A 21,423-nucleotide genomic window follows, 5' to 3' on the forward strand; every position below is an offset into this window, starting at 1 on the left:
TCCTCTGTGTGTGCAGCCAAGGGATGCACGTGAATGTGGTGACGTAGGGACGAGGGCGGGGACTGCTAACTCCATCGACTGACAAGAAGTTAGCCAAAACCACCGCCAGCAACCAGATCGCTTACTTCTGCTTTAACTTGTGGTGAATGTTGTACAAATAAATCACGTGTCACAAATGTTGAAAATGAATCAAACAGTGGAGAATAAAAGAGAAAAGAGAGAATAAAATGTCTTGAGCATTGAGCATATCTACAAGATTTACTGCTTCCAATTTCTCGACACTGATGTCTTCCTCAGCACACAGTGACCTACAGTGTACTGAACTATCACACTCTATACGATGGCTTGTTTATACCGCGAGTAAATGAAATTCTGTCTCTTTGTAACAGGGTCAGGTAAGGGGCTGTGAGAATGAACAGCACTTGTCCTTAAACTTTAACTCTTCCCTTTCTCCACCTCTTGTTACTCACATGCGTGAACGTGAACCATCGCAAACCTCAATTTCCCATTTAACTCTTTTCATTATTATCTCAGTACTGATATAATTCAAATCAATCATTGTGGATATTTCTTAGAGGCTTAAAGACTATTTAGATATGCATGGACCTTATCACCTGCATCAGCCTCATTTTCCTCCAGGAAAATCCTCCCTCTGCTGTTTATTCATTCGTATGTTAATAGGGAGCAGAATAAAAGAAGCTGCTTATATCAGGGACATTATGATCTGCAGCGCTATTTGAAATAATGTGTGCATGTAAACAGATCCATTGTGAAGGAATAATTTGCCCTCAGCTCAACACGTTTCTCTCCAACTGGCATCAAAATATCCAGTATCCCCCACATCTGCCGTTATACTGCCACGTCCGTCATGTTCAGCACAGAAACTACAAGAGATTTGCCACAAAATAACCTTTTAGATTCAGATGAATCTGAAGTTTGGGTAAAAAGGGGGATCTTTTTTTTTATTATTATGTTTTTATATGCAGTTTCAAAGGTGTCACAGTCAGAGAGAAGTGTACAGGTGTCCTGTTAAAATGCAAATGTTACATATTCAGATAAATGTAATCATTTCTCAAGCCGGAAACTTTAATGTATATGTGGCAAATGCACTGTGAAGCACAACCCCTGTCTTTTCCAGGGTGTTGGATCCTTTGAAAATCATCTGGGTGATAATTAGTGGCTTCCCTGCAACAGTAGCAGCTCCTATACTCCTGTTTCTCCTATACTTACACTATATTTATAGATATAGACAACTGAGAGAGAGTCAATAAGATCTGCACTGCATCACATCTAGAAACAAAAAACAAAAATACAGCCATGAGAATAAAGACTTTAAAGAACCGACCTCTATATTTTGGAGGCATTCCTGAGGCTGTTTAGGTCTCACAACCTAGTGCAAGGAGAAAACAAATTATTTCTCTCACTCTGCACTGCAAAAACTCAAATATCTTACCAAGAATATTTGTCTTATTTCTAGTCAAAATGTAATTTCTAGTCAAAACAAATCTAATTCTACTTAAAATAAGACTCATCATATAAAAACCTTTTACTCCTTTCAGGCATATTTTCACTTGAAATAAGTAGAAAAATCTGATAGTGGAACAAGTTTTTCTTCCTTATAACAAGCACTAAAATCTTGCTTTTGCAGATTTTTCTACTTACTTCAAGTGAAAATTTGTTTGGAACAAGTGCAAATGATCTAAAAACAAGTGAATTTTTAGGTGATGAGTCTTAGTTTAAGTGGAAAGAGATTAGTTTTGACTAGAAATGAGACATTTTGACAAGAAATAAGACAAATACCCTTGGAAAGATTTTCAGTTTTTGCAGTGTAATGAAAAGTTGCATTCAGAACAGCCTGTGTCTGACTGACCCACACTTACTGAGATATTTAACAAGTGACGACTGAACAGAAGACATTGCCACTGCTATTCAGTGTGTTGTGGGTAAACATCGACTCCTCTGAGGAATGTAATTGATGCTCAACTCCACAACATGTGTCTGGTCCAACAAAATGAATATTCCTCTCACTGCACCATTATTAGTATATTGGCCGGTTGCTATTTTTCCCCTGTCTAAATGAAACACTGATGGAGCAGTAGTCTCTATTTTGAATATACTCCAGAATGAATCACATTGCAATTTGTTATCAGCCACTATTGTGCACCACAGGCACTGTCAAGCAAACAGAAAATGACAAAAGGCCAAAGTCAGATCAGGAAATGTGACATTTTGTGCTCAACGCCCTACTTTAATGGATTTAGTAGTAATATATGGTATGCAAGAGGGAGACTGGAGGTTTGTTTAAATACAAGATGAGCCAGATTTTAATTAATGTCCTCTCCAGAAATTGTTTTTTTTGAAAAAGTGCGAGATAGTTAAATAATTTAATATGTGGGTGTATGCCATTACAGCTTTCTGCTGTGAAGATGGTTACAAGTACAGACGGTGTGAAGTCATTTCAGTGGAAGTGTTAATGAGTACCAGATAGCACCATGCCAACAATGCATTTCACAGCTCCAACAGGGAAAATGTTCCCACTTACAGCCCACTTTGCATTTGTAATTAGGATCTTCTTGTGTGTGTGCGTGTGAGAGAGTGTGTGTGTGTGTGTATGTGTGTGTTGGCTCAAAACAAACTCTGCAACCATGAACAACACAAACCATCTGAACCACCTGATGAACATCCCTGGTTGCTCTGTAAATTTTATGGTCCATAATAGTCTATATGTGTGTTTTTTGGGGTCAGCAGTGTCTGTTTGATGTTGAACTACTGATAAAAGCAAAACTTTGAAGAAGGAGTATGTGATCTTTTTAGAGTAATAACAGATTTTTCCTCTTCATGAGCCATGAAACACAATGTTCCTCACTTCAGTCCAGACCCCTGCTGAGGGAGTTTGCAGCCCATGCCTTACTTTGCTCTGGTTTGACCTGTTGCAGCTATAATGTTAGAAAACTTCATGCAAATATTACTATATGATGATGCATGATGCAAGACGGTGCATAACTCTTATTTTACTGGCACCAATGTTAGCATGTTGTTAAACACAACCAGCTTGGATAAACAGAGGGGAAAAGTACAAATTGGGTACAGTGAACAATAGTGCACATTCACTTTGCCTTTTGGCATTAGACTTTTGTCCACTAATTGAAAAGGAGCCATGTCACTGTTATTGTATTCAATCATTCCAACTATTGGCCTCCTCATCTGGAAATGTTCCCCATCAGCCTGTGTGTCAGCTGGGACACTGAGCCGTTAAAGGCATGGCCAATGTAAAGTGTGCATAATATCTATTTGGAAACCATACACAAAACCAGGCCAGCACACATTTATTATTGCAGCTATTTAAGAAAAAACATGTAAAAAATCAAGAAAATGATCGTGTTACACCTCAAACTTCACATTTACAGAGAAAAGTTATATGTCAGAGTGTGTATCTGTATTGTTCGTCTTGTGTTTCTTGTTTTCTTGGCATACAGTCTTAATTAAAAACATTATCTGTCAGTGATTATACCACAGTTATGTCTGCTTGAACAACGTCTACTTGGCAAACTGAAAGACACTGACCAGATTCGATGTGATTGCCAGTAAAATCGTGGAGCCAAATCAAGTCCAGCTCATTTACATTTATAATGTATAATAAGCAGGTGCAAAGTAAGAACATGTCACTCCATACAAGTCCAATCTCACTGTAATAAAATCTACTTTTATGGACAAAAACTTGAGACATACCATGTCTCATAGACACTGTGGACTAATTCAATATATGTAAAAGTTTTAAACTATATTTACATCACTTATTTCAAATATAACAACTGTTTATGAGCAGAAAATGAACCAGTAAACACTGAAAAACCACCAATGGCTGCTCCCATTCTCATTCACTGGCTTTGCTTATGGGCAAACTATAATCTAATTACGGCATGCACTTTGAATTTGACAATTATTTCATCAAGCTACTCCCTCAGTTAATATTCCCATTTTATTGCCATTTTGCATACTGGATTTATTGGTTGAGTAAATAATTATGAGCTTGTTTCCCTTGAGGGGATCAAACATTCATCAAAATTCATGTATTATCGCAGTATCAGTTCACAAAATATGGCCACAATCACAATAATAATTATGTTAAGATGCTTATAAGACCATGTTGCGGCTGCCGCATTCTTAAAACAGAATATAAAATCGGACGCCGAAGGCAAATGACAATCAGTCCCCATCAAAAATCATCAATGTATACACGACTGCTGTGCACAAGTGCAAGATGCTGCTGGGCATGTAATTAGTTTAATCCAATTATTCTCATGATCAAAGCGAGAAACAACAATTCTCTGTAAGTAATTACGGTTAATGGAGCCGCGTCTCATTTCGCCTGAAGTGACATCATCAAAATTCTTGTCTCTACATTTGGAATAAAATGTGACAAACAGGAGCTCATCGTGTAAAACCATATAAGGCATGTCAAGGTAGGAAACCGCTTATGTTTGAGAGACTTCACCTACAAAATGACTGAATTATAGAAAATGAAAATCTAGATTAAATGCATATCTTTGGGTAATCACAAGTAATTTATTGGATGTATTGACCCCCCCCCCCCCACACACACACACACATAAAACAATAGCAATCCCAGCCACAGTGAACCACAATCAGGATGGAAGCAAGTAATTACATAGCCTCGACGTTGCCATAATGCAAAGCTACAGCAGCTTCCATTACATTATTCTGTATGGCAGCCGTTCTCATTACAAAAACACACACATACACACACAATACACACAAACTTGTTTACTATTTTCTTAGTTGTTAACAGTGTTTGCCCCGGGGGAGGAGGAGAGAAGAAACTTTAAAAATAGTGCCGTAAGTTTTAAGTAGCTCAGTCATCACCAGAAAGACTCATTTAGTTGATGCTCTTTCTCTCTCCGCTCAGAACGGCTGCATGCTGGGCTCTAAAACAACAACATTAATTTAAAAAATTGTCAAATAAGAATGAAAACATCTCTGCATTCATGGATGGAATTGATTTGATGAAGGAGAAAACATGTCCACACACTGATATTGTTGCTCCCAAAATGTAATATATAGCATTACACGGGTCTTCTTCAGGTCAAGAGTTTGACATGTGTTAGGGATGGGGTATATAAATAGAAATTGGCCCATTGCCATAATCAGTGTCATAGCAGTAGGTTCGTTACCTTTAATTGTCGGTGCAAGTTATTTTTAGAACGGTGGAGCAGAGCCGTGAGCTGCTCAGAGCTACGCTACGGAGGCTCATGGGATTTCTTGGTTTCCCTCATCAAACTCATCAAATACACAATCCAACAACTCCACAACGCTCTGGTGGACAAGTTGTGACCTGCACATTCACCACACTATGAGATAATAACACAACGTTACCAGACAGAGTTGTTTTAGAGGGAAATACAGAGACTGCTTGCTGAAAAACTGCCCCCGACGGGAACGCACATCAGCGGTTTTGCACGAATTTGCCTCAAAAACAACTCTGTCTCGTCCTTTTTCTGTTACTCTTTTGTCCTGCACCTGTTGATTTTTTCCTAATTGCTTCTGGAATTGATTTGATGTAGTGGAAAATATATTAAATATGATCAAGGAAATACAGTTTTAAGTAACAGATTCATGAGCTTGTTCCTGCGTGTGTGTGTTTGCAGATCAATTCCCTTTTGCAGATGATAAAACGTCACCTCTTCTTGAAACAGTGCTTTGCTTTTTTCTTTCTTTTTTTAATTAATGTGGGATAAATAAGTCTTTCATCTTGCAGGACTCCTGGATTACTCCTGATCAATGTGTCACAGAGTCTCTTATTTCTACACCAGACATGTATTGTATGTTTTCATTTACAGACCAGTTCTGGTTCTTTTATAAGTTATAAAACTTTTCTGATATTTATATTCATGTTTGTTGTCCCTCTCCCCCCTTGTTTACCTCTGATTTGATCAAACTCTTGTACCTTTTCACCTAATTCAATATGTCAAGTGTTATGAGAGGTAAATACAGAACTTGATGTTGATCCCTCCTGTGGTTTCTATGCTGAAGATGTTTTGATTTTTTTCGTCTCTGATCCCAAACAGGAATCTGTTACTGTTCATCTCTCCTGACCCTGAATCCTCCGATGCTGATTTGCTCACTTTTATCGGTCTATGAGCACCAGATCCTTCTGGGAATGGGAATGAGGAATTTAAAAAGACAGAACTGAAACGAAAGTAAAATGATCTTGTTATTCCACTTAACATCTGATGTCCACTCACTGTCCCAGAACTCTCTTTAAAACTATAAACTAGTCTCCAGGTTAGTCAGATATTTTCAATTATCATAGTTCACTGAGCTTGATGTTGACTCCTGTCCATCCTCAGCACCGACTCTCTTCACTGGAATCTCTCTGTCAACCTTGGAACGCACTGTTGCGCTTTCAGAATAAGGCAGCTGCCTTTCAGCCTGCAGTCCCACTTGGTTTTTAAAAAGCACTGTGACAGACTGCTGGTTCCACTGTTGCTGCTATTTACAGTCTTCTGCTGTTCTTCCCCACCAATATTTAACATACTAGTAGGGGTTTACCCAGTGGTCTTAGACCCATCTCTACATTGCCATTCACATCTAATATTTCAGACAAATTGTACCATGCAAGAAGTGCCTTGGTTTGATCCCTGGGCCTGGGGACTTCTGTGCGACCTCAGTGGGGTCAAAGACCTGCACAGTGGGTAAACTGGCTTCTCTAACTCACCTATAGTGAATGCAAAAGAGGCATGCATACTTATCTCAGTAGAATATGTTTCTTTTACAAACAATAATTTGCTTTGGTATGTTTTTTGCTCTCTAAACAGCACTGGCATATCCTGGTCTTATATATTGACAGTGACAGTTTTAATTCTCCTAAACTGTAGCTCAACCATGGATGATCACAGTGTCTGTATTAGCATCAGTGATGTGGCTCTGGATGATCTGTCTCACCGGCCGTTCTTTATCGTACTTGATGCCTCCTCTTCCTCTCTGTTGTGGGGTCCCACAGGGGTCTACTCTGGGTCTTTGTCCTTTGACTGTTATGTGATTAAAGTTGTGCCGTACCGCTTTGTACAATTGATTTATTTAACCCAGATCAGTCTTTCCTTTCATCTGCAGATTCAGAAAAGGTCATCAGTGTTTTTATCTCTTTCAAACTGAACTACAGTATTGCAACATCCTTTATGCTGCAGCCGGGCTTTTCACACACTCTGAGAAGTCACCTTATCACACTAGTCCTTGCTATCATGGTTTGAAATTGGTTTGTTAATTGATTGTTATTTATTGATTTTAAAAAGCTGTTAGTTCCCTTATATCTTATGTCTACATTAACCAAAGTCTCGGGTGACCACAACCTTATGATAAGTCCCCAGTTAAAGTTAAATCCTCCTCAGAGACATGATAGTGGATCCTCAGCTGTGGAAGTCAGAGTCTGAAGACCCCACAAATTTAGTATCCTCTTTCGAAAACCTCTCCTTAAAACTCGTATCATCATTATGTTGCTTTAGATAAATTATTCTATTGTTTTGTTTTTTGTTCTAACTGCAAAACTCATTAAAATTATCTCCTGTAGTCATTTGCATACTAACATACATTGTAACAATGTAAATGAAGTTCATTTTTACCACAACACAATGTGTGTCTGTGTTTTATGCTGGAAGTATACACGCTGGCTGTGTCGGTCTTAAGTGGCATCGTTAACCTGTGATGAGCCAATCAACTGTGTTCAACATATCTTGTTTTATAATACTGCACCAAACAGACTATGTCCATGATTTACTGCATGTGCACAACATCTTTATCACTTCTCTAGGAGAAACTGGGATGATTATGGAAAACAAACACAAAGCACTGCAATGTCATTAGCACCAAGGCTGCGATATTATTACATTTCATTTACTGTATAGCTGATGGAAATACATTTGCAGTCGGATCAGATCTCACAGCTTCAGCGCCAGGCAACTACTGTTAGTCTGAGGATTCATCCTGGCACAAGTGAGCACCTGCCTTCAAGATCTCTCTGTGTGAAGATGAGCCTTTTGTCTTTGTCTGCACGCACTGCATGCTGCCGCTGGTGCAGTGAAGTGACATGGCCACTTCCTGCTTCACAGTACATGAATGTTAAGAGTCGCTGCTCAGTGACACCGCATTCATTCACATCACATTCAAGCTCTGGTCCATTGTCTGTCTCACCTAGAGAAGAGTGTGAAGCTTGTTAGCTCAAGTAGTTTAGTGACGCTGAATCAAGAGCCGCTGGAAACACATGTATTACAATGACTAGGAGGAGCACAACAGCTGCTAACATATGAAGTACGACCAGATTTAGTAGAACGAAGGATGTTTCAAATTCATGTTGTAATAGTCATGCATGGAAGCACTGACCTCATACATTTCAAACCTTCAGTGACCAACAGAAGTTACAAATAATAATTTAATCAAAACTGCCAGAGAGTGAAAGAACCTAATGTGGAATTGTGTTGGAGAAACTGTGGAAACATTGGAGATCATTCTCATATCTTTTGGGACTGCCCAGTTATCCAAGAATTCTGGAAGAGAGTCGAGGAAGAAACAGACAAGATCCTACGAGTGAATTCCCCATTGGACCCATTGATATTCCTGCTGGGAGCCTCAGGAAACATACAGTTCAGATCAAAGATACATGTTACGGATACTTTTACTGATTGCTAAGAAAATGGTAGCTGTTAACTGGAAAGATCCAAAACCACCGACCATAAATCAGTGGGTACAGAGACTGAAAAGGGTCTCCACAATGGAGCGAATGACTGCAAGTCTACAACTGAAAATGGACACAAAGGTGGAACTGTATTACTCTCTATTTGGAGGACTAATGGAGGAATATGGGTTATTATAAGACTGTCATACATCTCTAAGATTGATATTGTACTGCTGTTATTCCTTTTGGTGCAAATATTTATTCTCTGTGCGATTTCTCTTTATGGTATTTTTACTGCATTTTATTTACCTGTATTTCAATTCATATGGTCCTATGTCAGTGAATGTTTTGTTTTTGTGGAAAAATGAAAAATAAAAAGTTAAAAATAAATAAATAAAAAAAACTGCCAGAGAAATCATTCTGCAAAATATTAGTGTGTGGTGGAGATTGGTCAACTGGCCTGAGGAGGGGGATGAATGCAAAATCATCTGTCCAAAAAGATGACGCATGCAAATAGGCTATAGCTGATTCATTTTGAACTTTGCAAAGAGGTTATTAGCAAATAAACATACTCAGTGTTGACATGCTGTAAATGACCCTAACCCCCCCATCATTCAACTGCAGCGTTCCCCCACTGAATAGTCTGAATACTTGGTCTAACAGGGCATGGGAGGTGAAAGAGGAAACACAGCATGTCTGGGAATCAGCTGGATATTACCAACACATTTAGAGTCTGCCCATCATCATTCAGCCGTTGCTGGGTTTTTAGCATTACTGACACTGCTGCTGTTAGACTAGGCTATAGTCCAGAAATCCCTTATTGTAAATCTGGCATAAAAGATTTCTGTTTAGTGGGAACTTCAGAGGAGTCAGCATCCTGCTCGGCAGGATGATGGTGCTGGTTTGGCGTGGACCCACGGTGTGTATTGATCTGCTCGTGTAGCTTTCCCTCCGCTTGAAGTGAAAATTTGCCTCTGATCTTAACCAGCTTTCAAGTGGGCAAAAACAACCTCAAACAATCTGACTCAAAGGCACTTTTTTTTTTTTTGTAATGCACATCAAGAGAACAGCGGAGTATGCAGATAGAAACTGGAAAGGGTGCAGAGCCCCTTCAAAGCGTAATGATTTTTCTCTTGAATATCCTTCCCAGCTACTTTTAATTCTGCTGAAATGCATTTGATTTGGATCCAAAGGACAATCAGAAATGTTGGGAAGGATTTACGATTCCCTGATAGCTCTCTGATGAGTTTCCAAACAGGTTCCCTCTCCGCATCCAAATCTGCAAATTATAAGTTGTAAAGCCATTCGTGTGTACATGAGCTGTATATCTTAAAAAAAAATCTTTAAATTTCATTAAATGTTGAAGAAAACGTGTTTTTCATCCACTACTAATAGAACTTCAATCAATAAAGACTGAAAATACATTTGCTTGTGGTTTCATAATGTGTAAAAATGTTTGATCAGTCAAAACTGAATGGCTCATTAGGCTCTGCTGGTGGTCTGACTGATCTATTCAAAAATATCTGGATAAGAACAAGTAGATTTTAGACTTTTCAAACCCCTACAGTGACTTTTTTCCCCAAAAAATTGCATAGGGACAAACTTTTGTGTAGCAGCTTGTCTCTCTGGGCTTTCTCTCTGACAGCAGACTGTAGTGTTTCACTTATTACTTATTACTAAAATCACAGTTTTAGCAGCAGCAGCAGCTTGGAAACGGCTCAGAAGTGACAGCTGGTTAACATGTTGTCTAATGGGTCATGTTTCGGTTTCTATTTCATACTTGAGAACAGCTTTACTGTAGATTCAGCTAAATAAAAATATTGTATCTATAGGTACAGAGCAAACGAAGAGATAGAGAGAGCGAGAGCAAGAGAGACACTATACAGAATGCAAATAGGATGCAGTTGAGCCATATAGTCAGAGCTTGTCTTGTTACTCCATATTTATAACTAAGAGGAACAATGAAAACATTTGAAACAGCTGGTTTAATGCTGCTGTGAACGTCTGAATCCTCAATGAATGAATGTCACTGGCTGCATTTTGCAGTTTGTGAGGCTGAAGCAGCATCACCAGAACATCCCACTTCTATGTATTAATTGTTTTTTTCTGTTGTTTTTAATGAGAAGACAAATACATTTCCTTTTATCTATCCAATTTTATGTACTGTAATAAACTTCTTCTTCATTAGCGTCAGTTTTTTTTGTTTTTTTCCGACAGACAAGTTGGTAACAAGATGCCAAGAAGACCGTTTTGAATCTCATCCAAAGGCTAATTAAAAGATTTACATTTCAGAGGCGCTGAGCAGAGCCAAGACTGACAGGCTACATCTCTGCAAACCAAGGTCTGACGGTGACATTACGCAACGTGAATCGTGTCAAGGTGTCAGTCCTTTTTCAACCTGAAGTTAAATACTATTCTGTAATGAGAAGATGTCACAAACCAAACAGGGTTTTTTTTACACATGAAACAAACGACAGGCAACAAAGTTAAATGAACAAAGACCCTCGACACAGCTGCTCTCTGCTCTGAAGTACCCATGATCCTCTCTGTAGTCTCTCTGTACACCACTTTCATCATCATGAAAGTTCTGTCTCTGTAGTTGAGTCACACAGATATAGTATCACAGGGCTTTTACAGTGTGATTTCAGACCCAGCAAAGCAAGAGAAGCAGTGAAAACACGAGCCACATCTGTAAACTCCTGCACATTTCTAAAAGGCTTAGAGAGAGAGAAACAAGAGAAAAAGGTTCAGACCTTTATTGTAGACCGTGCTTGTCGCCTTCTCCTCTGCTGCCTCTGCCTCCGAGCCCGAGCGGTCTCATCAAGACTGATTTAAAAGACTCTGCGTCTCGCTAACGGTGTGTCGTTGCCATTCACACGTGAACGTTGCTGCTGCTGCTGCCGCTGCTGCTGCCTGCATCCCTGGATGAGTGAAGGAACAGGGCTTACAGGTGTACATGTCGGAGGGGAAAGCGCTCCCGGAGCTCACGCTGCGCTCCAGTGCTCACAGACTGAGATGTGGGAGAAGAGGGGGCAGCTAATTTGGCACTAAAACCCTCCCTCCTTCCCCTCCTTCCCCTCCTCTACTCTCCTCCCTCCGCTCTGTCACTCTTCTCTCTCTCTCTCTCTCTCCTCTTCTCCCACTTCACTTCACCTTCTCTAGCTGCTCCTCTCTCCCCTTGCACCAAATGAATAACCCTCAACTTCCTTTCTCTCGCTGCGCTGTTATATAGTATTAATTGTTTGATTCCAGGAGGAGTGAGTGAGTGTGTGTGAGAGAGAGAGAGGCAGACACGGCTTGAAGCAAAGACATCTGTGAGTGTATTTATATGGGACTGAGGGAGTCTCGACAGGATCAGCCCCCATCCTCTCTGTGAAACAAGCAGCTATTGGCATCATGTACTACAGAGAAGGATGAGAGGGAACGATATTTGTGCAAAGCCACAGCTATTCTTCCTGGGGTCCAACAGTATCAAATATACATTTAATAATACAAAAACAGAGACATTATATAAAAAAAAACGAAGAAAATACAAAAAACAAGTGAGCAATATGCCTCACCTAACAAAACAAAAACAGAGTAAGCGTTTCCACTTTCTTACTGTGCTTTATCCATTTTTTTGTTAGTCATCACATACTAAACGGGTTCTTTCACACACATAGTATCTACATATTATATATGTATACCTTATTTCACAATCAACTCTTCATATTATCTTGCATATACATTCATTCTACAGCATATAGACTCATTCTGCAGTTTACACATTATAATTATGGAGGCAAAAGTTTGCTTCCATGGTGAGGAAGTAAAGACAGCAATAAGTCTTACTGAGATTTATAGAATTTATTACAAAATATCAGATCAGATTAATATGAACAACCAGCAATAGTCATCAATGATCATCAAGGAGATTCTGAGACCAAGTCTCGCTATTCGGCCGAATAGGGTGCAGTGTCTGTCAACCAGGGGTCTCGAGACACTGGACCCAGAGCAACGATAGCGTCAGACTTTTATACACTGATGGTCACGTACACATGTTTGTCCAGACAGTTCAACCGGTGCAAGTACACAGTATGTCTCGAACTTACAGAACGCTAAACGTTAGGTAGGTTCAGAGAGGTTCATACTTGTTTGTTCAACAAGGACAGTCTGGTTAAAGGGTAAGGTGCTAGATCGATTACAACTTATCAGGACAGAAACCAAGTTTCCCATTACAATAATAACCCAATATATCTTTATATCTATAAAATATACAACATTATACATATAAATATACCATGTTTTCTTATTTTGCTAAATACTTTTTTATTAGTATTTTGAATTGCTTACAGTGCGCTTGATGGCGTTAGATCTTGCTTTAGGTATTGTAAAGTTTCCTATGGCTGCATGTCTTGTGAGGAAGTGTTGTGTACATCTAATAAAGACACAGAGATATGTAAGAAAAAGCATCGAAATCTCATTATAATGTAGCAAATAAAGAGCCACTGGTAAAAAAAACCCAAAAAACAAAACCCAAAAAGTAGCTTCCACACACGTGGGATGTAATTACAATTTCTGACATTGAAAGATCACCTCTGAGGAACCAGTAAGTGCTACTTTTCCTCCTTTTGAGACGCGTGACATTTAGAAGAAATGCTAAGCTACTGAGGGTAATACACCAAACTTGAGCCTAACCTTTACTAAATAATGGATTGTGGCTTCGCATCATGTGACACCTCAGAGATGAGAAGAAGAAAATATGAAAATCGAGCCGCTCGTTGCCTTGGTTAAAGTCGTAGTGTCGGTGGTGTGTGAACGAACGGCGCACATTAGTGGACTCTATAATTAACTACACTGATTAATGGCAAGAAAACCATATTGGTTTTAAGTGAGACGTACGTGCGTGTGCCTCAGTCAAGAGGTGATGAAGTGAAGAAACTGTGCTGAAGTCATCAGTCATTCTCTGAACCGTTTCAAACATTTAAATAATCTTCTCTTAAAGAACCTGTATGTAGCTATATAGTCTCTATTGTGCAGCACACTGTGGTTTCAGAAAATATATATAGCCTATTCATAATCATTCACCTATAAAGGTTGAACCAGCATGGGTTCGTCATAACTTCAAAGTCTCCATGTCAACTGCATCATTAAGATAATTGCCAGTTCATCTCTGTAGAGTCTTTGTGCAAATGAATGTGTTTTTGTGCTTGTTTTCTGTCTGATGTCTTATCCTTTGTGTAAAAAAGACATTAACCCCCCCGGAGCGTCGTCAAAACGAGGCCCCCGGGCGCTGCAGCTGTGACCTTTCAAAGCTTGAATTTTGAGCTCTCAAAATTTCTCGCTGATCACTGTGATTTGTGAGTCAGGCTGGATGTGATTGGTTCATCAAATTGCCTCAAATTGTTGCAAACTTTAATGGAGAGAAGAGAAAAAAAAGAAAGTGAATCTGCAGGTATCGCTACACTACAAATTTTTAAGTTGGTTGGACCTTGAACAGATCGGCAGTCAGATCTCACTTTCCAGATGTTATTTTGGTGCGAGGTGAGGGCAGCAGGGCTCTTCATGTTATTGATTCCACAAGATGTTGGAAATGTTCAGGTCTGGAGATTGGGAAGGTCAGTGAACTGAACTGAAGTGTCATGTTCATGAAACCAGTTTGAGACGACTTTTACTTTGTGCCGTCATGGATCATTATCCTGCAGGAAGTGGCTGTTAGAGGACGGTGAATGGACAAACATGACTGACTGGTCTAATGGGGCCCATGTGACCCCCACATGACCTGGATCTGCACAACACACTATTGTCTGAGTGAGCAGTTGATGAATAATCAGGTGTTTTTAATAAAGTGTCAAGCAAAATATAATAACACTGTGTCATAATAATGTTTTTTTTTTTATCACTCTCTCAAAGAGCATACATTACATTTTATACATTAACTGTTGCTGCAAATCTTTCACAGTGTGGTGGAAAATTGCTGTGATTAGTATTGCTACCTCTCCAGTCTTGTTCTTTGACTCACCACCGGCAGAACCAAGATTTCCACGACAACAGTATGAAGAAACAGAGAGAGAAAGTATAGGTTAGGTCTGATTAGAACTGAAAATACACAAATGCCGGTCTCATAAACAGTATATCTGTGAATATGTCGTGTAATCTGGACTCCTTCTGCTGAGGAATTAGCAGGAGAGCTGAACATAGTGTCTGGTTCACTAACCCACATTATTCTGGGATAGTCTACGCTGTGCATTGCCCTAACTTTAGTAGATTACATTGTTGAAAACATGACATGCTCTTGCACTGCTCTTTTTTCCTGTGAGTGTTGGTTGTGATGACTGGATACCTTATGAACTATTTTCTGTTTCTGTATGTCTCTACAGTTTGTCTTGCAAAAGAAACAAGTAGGTCAATGCGCCCGGGGACCCTGCGTGCGTTTTGACAGACTTCCAGATCTCCTGGATGTTGGTCTCCAGAGGGGTGAAGGCAATATTTAGGGCAAAGCCCTGCACAGTAGTCTGCTTCCTGCAGCTAGTGCAGCACTGCAGCTGCAGCAGAGATGCGTGTGCCTTCGATATGCTTTGTTTGGATCACAGGTTGTTACAGTAGAGTTATTGCACAGTCAAAACCTCATGGGAAAACACCATCCACCCCGGCTCTGCCTCTGTTTCCAGACAACAGCTCCACAAGCTGTGGCTATGGTGGCTGAGAGAGAGAGAACAAGGCAAAGGAAGTTGCAGGGAAAAAAATGGCTCAGCCAAGCTGAATGGCTTGGTATTTTGTCTCCGGGTGTCTGAATGGGCGGCCTACAATGTGTGTTAATTCATCCCTCACAAAGAGCCTTGAAGCAAGGCTTTCCCAAACCAGCAAACAAATCACTTTCCCGGCTCAATTGGTATTCTGTAGCTGCTTCTCCGGTCTTTATGTTGTTAAATGAACAGTGGAATAACAAACAGATTCAAGTTATAGGTGCACTTCACTTACTGAGAAGTAGCTTTGACTCAAACTGCTCTTTATGCACACACAGAATGACCTATCCTTTCTTGTCTTGCCCCACCACTTTTCTTTTCATCTACAGATACATTCATTAAGAAAAACTCCTAGAAACGATGTTTCTCCACAGCTGAACTGCAACAGCTTTACATTCTGTAGAAAACAAAGAGACAATGTATTCATTGGATGCAGCACAGTCACCAGTTCAGTTATTGCCTATTAAGTCACTCTATTGCTAAATGAGCCAACAGTAGCGTCCCACTGATGATTGACTTTTTGATTATAATTCATATTTTGCATTTTTACGCACTACGTAGGTGCAGTCACTCCTCGAAAATGTTGCAGCAAATAAAAACTGATCATTTCCATTAAACCGGAAAAACACATGTTCACTTAAGAAGTTGAGGAAAGCACAATATATTTGTTTGCTTCCTGCTATGGCCAGACAAAACAAGACAACTATCTCCTTTTTTTTGGTATTTCCTGACAACAGATCAGTTTGAAACACTGCGAGGAGAATCAGAGGAGCCACAGGCGACAGGCTGCCTGCGCTCCTCCAACCTCCAGCCATGGACCCAACTCCATTTACTGTGTCCTGCTGTTTGCAGACTCATGCTGTGTGCAGCGCAAAAACACATCACAGTGGCACACAGACTGATGGATAAAGGCCAATTATTGTCTGACTTCTTTATCAAAAAATTACAATTATTTGATTTGCTGCCCTCAGATCTGGGACCTGTAGTAATAAACCAACATAACTATTGGACAAAAATGTGCGAGATCGCAACTTTGGTCTATACTCATGTCCAAATGAACCTGCTTGGCTGCCCTCAATCTGGCTTCCTAGTCTATGATGGGATGTGTAACAAGCACAAAACGGAAATCTACAGAACCTACCACGCTTTGAGCCATCTAGTTTCCACCAATTACACAACTACTTCAACACACAACATGTTTGTGTAGCTTCCTCCACGAGCTCACAGCTGATTAATCAGAGCAATAACAAATAAATAAATCAGTAATAACCTGGAGCCATCTTATGTGTTTATTACACATCTGCAGATGCTCTTTATAGTCAACACTCAAACAGGTTGAAGTTTAGTCTGTGGGTATAACCTCACACTTTCAGCCTCCGGACAGAAAAAATACACTTTAAAGAACGTCTTGTTATAAAAAAAGTGAGGCAAAGCAAAGTTGATTGTTGAATAACACACAAACAATAGGAATCATTATTTAGATATACTTCTTATGCTTCTTTTCAAACCACAGTCAAGCCAGTTTGCAAGCCAAGGCTTGTCCCAAGATCATTTTATATCGTAGTATGAATTATAAATGAACCAAATGGCCTCGCTTCATTATTCAGTAACAACCGGTGCAAGACAACTGCCCATGTCCATGTTGATGTGTTTGGTTTTAGGGTCCTGGAAGAATCTTGAAAGAGCGCTCAGTCGGGACTATGAATATTTAATTTGAGAAAAAAAAGACAAGAGGAAATGCTGCATTATATTGTGCATTATATTTGATCTGTAAACTGCTTTATTTGCCTATTTTCTCCTTTTTTTAAAATTTGTGTTTGTAATTATTGGTTTATTTAATTACTCTATTAGCATAAAGCTGTAAAAAAAGAAGAAAAAAAAGAAGAGAGAAACAAAACAAACATTTGATACAGTGATATTTTCAGCATAACATTTGATTAGTTAGGGCTCCATTTTCACCGTTAACATGTGTGAGCAAAGAGGAAAACCTCTGTGTATCCAAGGGTTTTCAGTTTCTAATAATGAGTATAGAGACAGCTGGTCGTAATAAGATCATAAAAGTTCCTGCTGCCTTGAAATCTGCCATGCTATAATCTCTTTAGGTGTCCTGCTGGTGTCAATGTGATTGTGGCCATTTATTTTCCCTCTGTCTGAACAACAGGACAGCACATAATATCAGTCAGTCACCCGTCCTGTAAGGGACAGAGGGGATGTGATGCTCCAGGGACCAGATGCATGAATGATGCATACATCGATCTTTCCTGTACATAAATTTGTATTCATAAACAGCGAATGTGCACTTGACCATTAAACACGTGCGATTCAAGTTCAAGTGAAGTGAGAATTCAAAATAAGCAAAAACATGTATGAAATAAAACTATCAACTTCACAGAGCTTCATTCATTATCATTATTATAAAATAAACCAAACAATTCATAAATGGAAATAAATGCATTTTGTGCTCAGGTTTTCCTTTATCAGAGAGTAAGGCACTCTGCAAAGGTCTCATGTCTGTTTTAATATTTACTTTTTCTTGACTTAAAGGGATAGTTCACCCAAAATTCAAATTGCACTCATTATCTACTCACCCTCATGTGGATTAAGGGCTGGGAGAAGTTTCAGAGTCCTCCGTGGCTTCTCTGAGTTACAGGGGGTCTCGGCGTAGCAGTGCATGTATATATAACGGTTGCAAATGGATACCAACTGTCTTCGTAACAAAAAGACACACCAAAAAACATCCAAATACCTCCATGCTGCTCGTATATAATGTATAATGTCCGTCTTGTATTGAAGCCCCGACATGTGAAATTGTTCTGAAAAAAATTAAATAAGTCTATATTTCAAGTTTGTTTGTAGCGGAAGCTCCTCTTCCTGGTCCGTCCAAATCTTGTGCGATTACTGGCGCCGGCACAAATCGCGCAAGATTTTTTTGTTATGAAGAAAAGTGGTATCCATTTGTAACCGTTATATGGACATGCACTGCTACGCCGAGACCCCCTGTAACTCAGAGAAGCCACGGAGGACTCTGAAACTTCTCCCAGCCCTTAGTCCACATGAGGGTGAGTAGATAATGAGTGCAATTTGAATTTGGGGTGAACTATCCTTAACATGCTGGCTAAAGCTGCCCTTTTTACTGTATTTAATGCAGTTGATTAATTGGGACTGTCCACGTACAATAAAACAATAAAGTAAAGTAACTTAACTTTTGGAGTGTTTCTACTAAAGTAAACTGGAGCACATTTTGCCTCTCATTTCTGAGTGGCTCAGTTTCACAGCCAGTAAAATTGTTCTTTCGTTTCTCATCTTTCTTCTCTGTGTCTGATCACTTGTGGCACAAACAGTGTTTCTTTTTATGCAAACTGATGGATTAAGGGAAAATCTTCATCCATTTATGATAAACTGTGGGAGTTGAAATGAAGCTTGTGCACATGTGCCCAATTTCTCGTGAATGTGAGTGAGATTCAAAAAGTGGAACCACACAAACATACTGCTTTATGATTCTGATGAAAAGAATATGAAATGAATACATATGCATATTCATCTGGTTTTGTTTACACATAGTCTGAGCCATGAATCTACATAGAGTTTCATGTGTCTGGCGTCAGATCATGTGGAGGTTTTTAAGACTTGAGTGAGTTCTCACACTATGTTTTTCTGTCATATGCAAATAAAACACATACATTTCCATATACAAAATGGAACAATATATAAATAATACTCTTAGAACCTGAAACAATTTAATATCTTGTTCCATACATGTCCAGCCCAAAGTAATATATATTGTATAATACAATGTATACATATTGTATTGTATTGTATTGTAGTATCACAAAAACGACATATCTATCCAAAAGCCTGTCAGTATACGCTAATCATACAGTGAGGCCCAGAAGATATAGCTGAAAATTAGTGAAAAAAATAAAAGCATATAGTTTATTTTATAGATGTGTTGTATCAATAGACTTACAGAAATTAAATATATAACAACCTATATATTAAAACAATGCTAAAGATTCACTGTAGAGATTGTGGGTCTGTAAAATGTAGCATATATGAATGATATATACATTTTACCATGTATATTTCATATAAACTTAGATCTTATGTCCAGTTGATGTATGCTAAATAATAATACTTAAAGCAGAAGTAAGTGATATATTTGTGTTAATATAAGTCTTAAATAGTTATATCTTCCGACAGCAATCACTTACATAGAGTGTTTGGTCTGAAACACGGGTCTGTCAGTCACTCTGCTCTGCTCTGAGCCGAGGAGAAAACTTTTCTCGTATCCTACAGTTTTTATCCAATGAGGAGAGAGAACGGCATGCAGGGCTGTGTGTGCAGCCAAGGGATGCGCGTGAATGTGGTGACGTAGGGACGAGGACTGTTATGGTGCGTTCAAGGCAACTCGTATTTTTCCGACCTGTGAAGTCGTACCAGTTTGATCTGGTACGATTTCATGGGTCAGAAGTTACGAGTGGCCGTTATAGTGACTTTCACAGGTAAAACAGGTCGGAAAAACACGAGTGGGTTGCCTGGAACGCTACAAAGTCGTAAGTCGTGACTTGAAGCTGTAATTTACGGTTTCAAAAGCCTGCCTGGAACGCAGCATTAGCCAAAACGACCGGATCGCTTACTTCTGCTTTAATATCACTTTTTAAGTGACATTATAGTAACATCACTTTTGATATATAGGCACATCATATGTCTTGTCCTATTTAGTCTGAATTTCTCAATAAGTCTGAGATTGGAGGTTGAGTGACAGCAGATCCATAAGATGTAGCTTAAAGCAGAACTATGCAGGTCGGCCGGAAATAGCTCGCTCCTTCGTTGGTTTCTCTTTTTTTCCCTCTCCGGAGCTCCCCCACAGTTCTGGTAGGCACATGTCACTGTCGTAAAAAAAAAAAAAAAAAAAAACTCGCCGCCGCCACCTCCTCCACCCCCCCTACACGTGCTTGTGTTTACTGCTGTTTGCTAAGCCCTGCTAACACCGAGCTAACGCTAACACGGAGCTAATGCTAACACGGAGCTAATGCTAACACCGAGCTAACGCTAACACCGAGCTAACGCTATGCTAACACGGAGCTAACGCTAACACGGCGCTAACGCTAATACAGCCACACACAGGCACAAAGACACAGACACACACACACAGGAATAAAGGTTCCAAAACGCGAAGGTGTGTGTGTGTGTGTCATGATGTATTACATTATCTTATAAAAGACCCATGGTGTGTGTATCTGTGTTAGCATTAGCTCCCTGTTAGCCACAAGCTGAACTTCATCAGTAAACATTTCATGTTTCCATGGTTTCCTCCGACTTTCCGAACTCAAACCAATCACGATTCGTGACATGCATGACGTCATATGCGTTCTTATCTCGTACTGCCGTAAGGCAGTTTCTCGCGATACTTCTATCCATTCACGAGATTTGTAACACCGAGACGGACGACTGATCTTGCAAGTGCGGTTTTCAGCCAGTGGGGGGGGTGAGCGCATTGGCCTAGACCCCATTCACTTCATAACAGGTCACTCAACCATCACAGTGACTCTGAGCCACAATAATTACAGCCCAAATCCTGCATAGTTCTGCTTTAAGAGACGTCAAATGCAGGTTCAGTAAATGTTTGTGTACTTGTATCTCTGATTTCCATGAAAGTTTGATTTTCCCTTTAGTGCAGCCAGATTTATAAAATATACTATATGTAAGCTATTTATGTGGATCTTAATATTTAATTCACAAATATTCCCTTTGCAGAACACTTTGAAGATTACCATGCAATATACATTTGTCTTCAGTGCAGCGTGTGCATTTGTATAACTTATGGGTATTTACTGTATATACGTATAGTACTTGTAGCCCAAGTAGATTTGTATTCCATGTTTTCCATTTCTTACATGCTGTACATTTTATGAATACACCTACTATGAATTATACACTAAAATAACTTCAATAATACATGCAAAGTGGACAGGGTTTAAATGTAAAGAATATTTCAGAGACGTATTGTCA

At 39.4% G+C, this 21,423-nt stretch overlaps 1 protein-coding gene across 1 annotated transcript in view; it reads right to left on the bottom strand.

The window, feature by feature from the left end:
- b3gat1b (beta-1,3-glucuronyltransferase 1 (glucuronosyltransferase P) b) overlaps positions 1-11,705 on the bottom strand; it is a 28,693-nt gene extending 16,988 nt beyond the window's left edge. Inside the window, exon 1 of the mRNA XM_085797352.1 lies at positions 11,440-11,705. The gene's annotated coding sequence lies outside the window, so the exon portion shown is untranslated. The remainder of the gene's footprint in view (positions 1-11,439) is intronic.
- Between the last annotated feature and the right edge of the window lie 9,718 nt (positions 11,706-21,423).

Source organism: Trachurus japonicus, chromosome 14, assembly GCF_045865225.1.
Source record: "Trachurus japonicus isolate A0001 chromosome 14, Traja_1.0".
NCBI classification, from domain to species: Eukaryota; Metazoa; Chordata; class Actinopteri; order Carangiformes; family Carangidae; genus Trachurus; species Trachurus japonicus.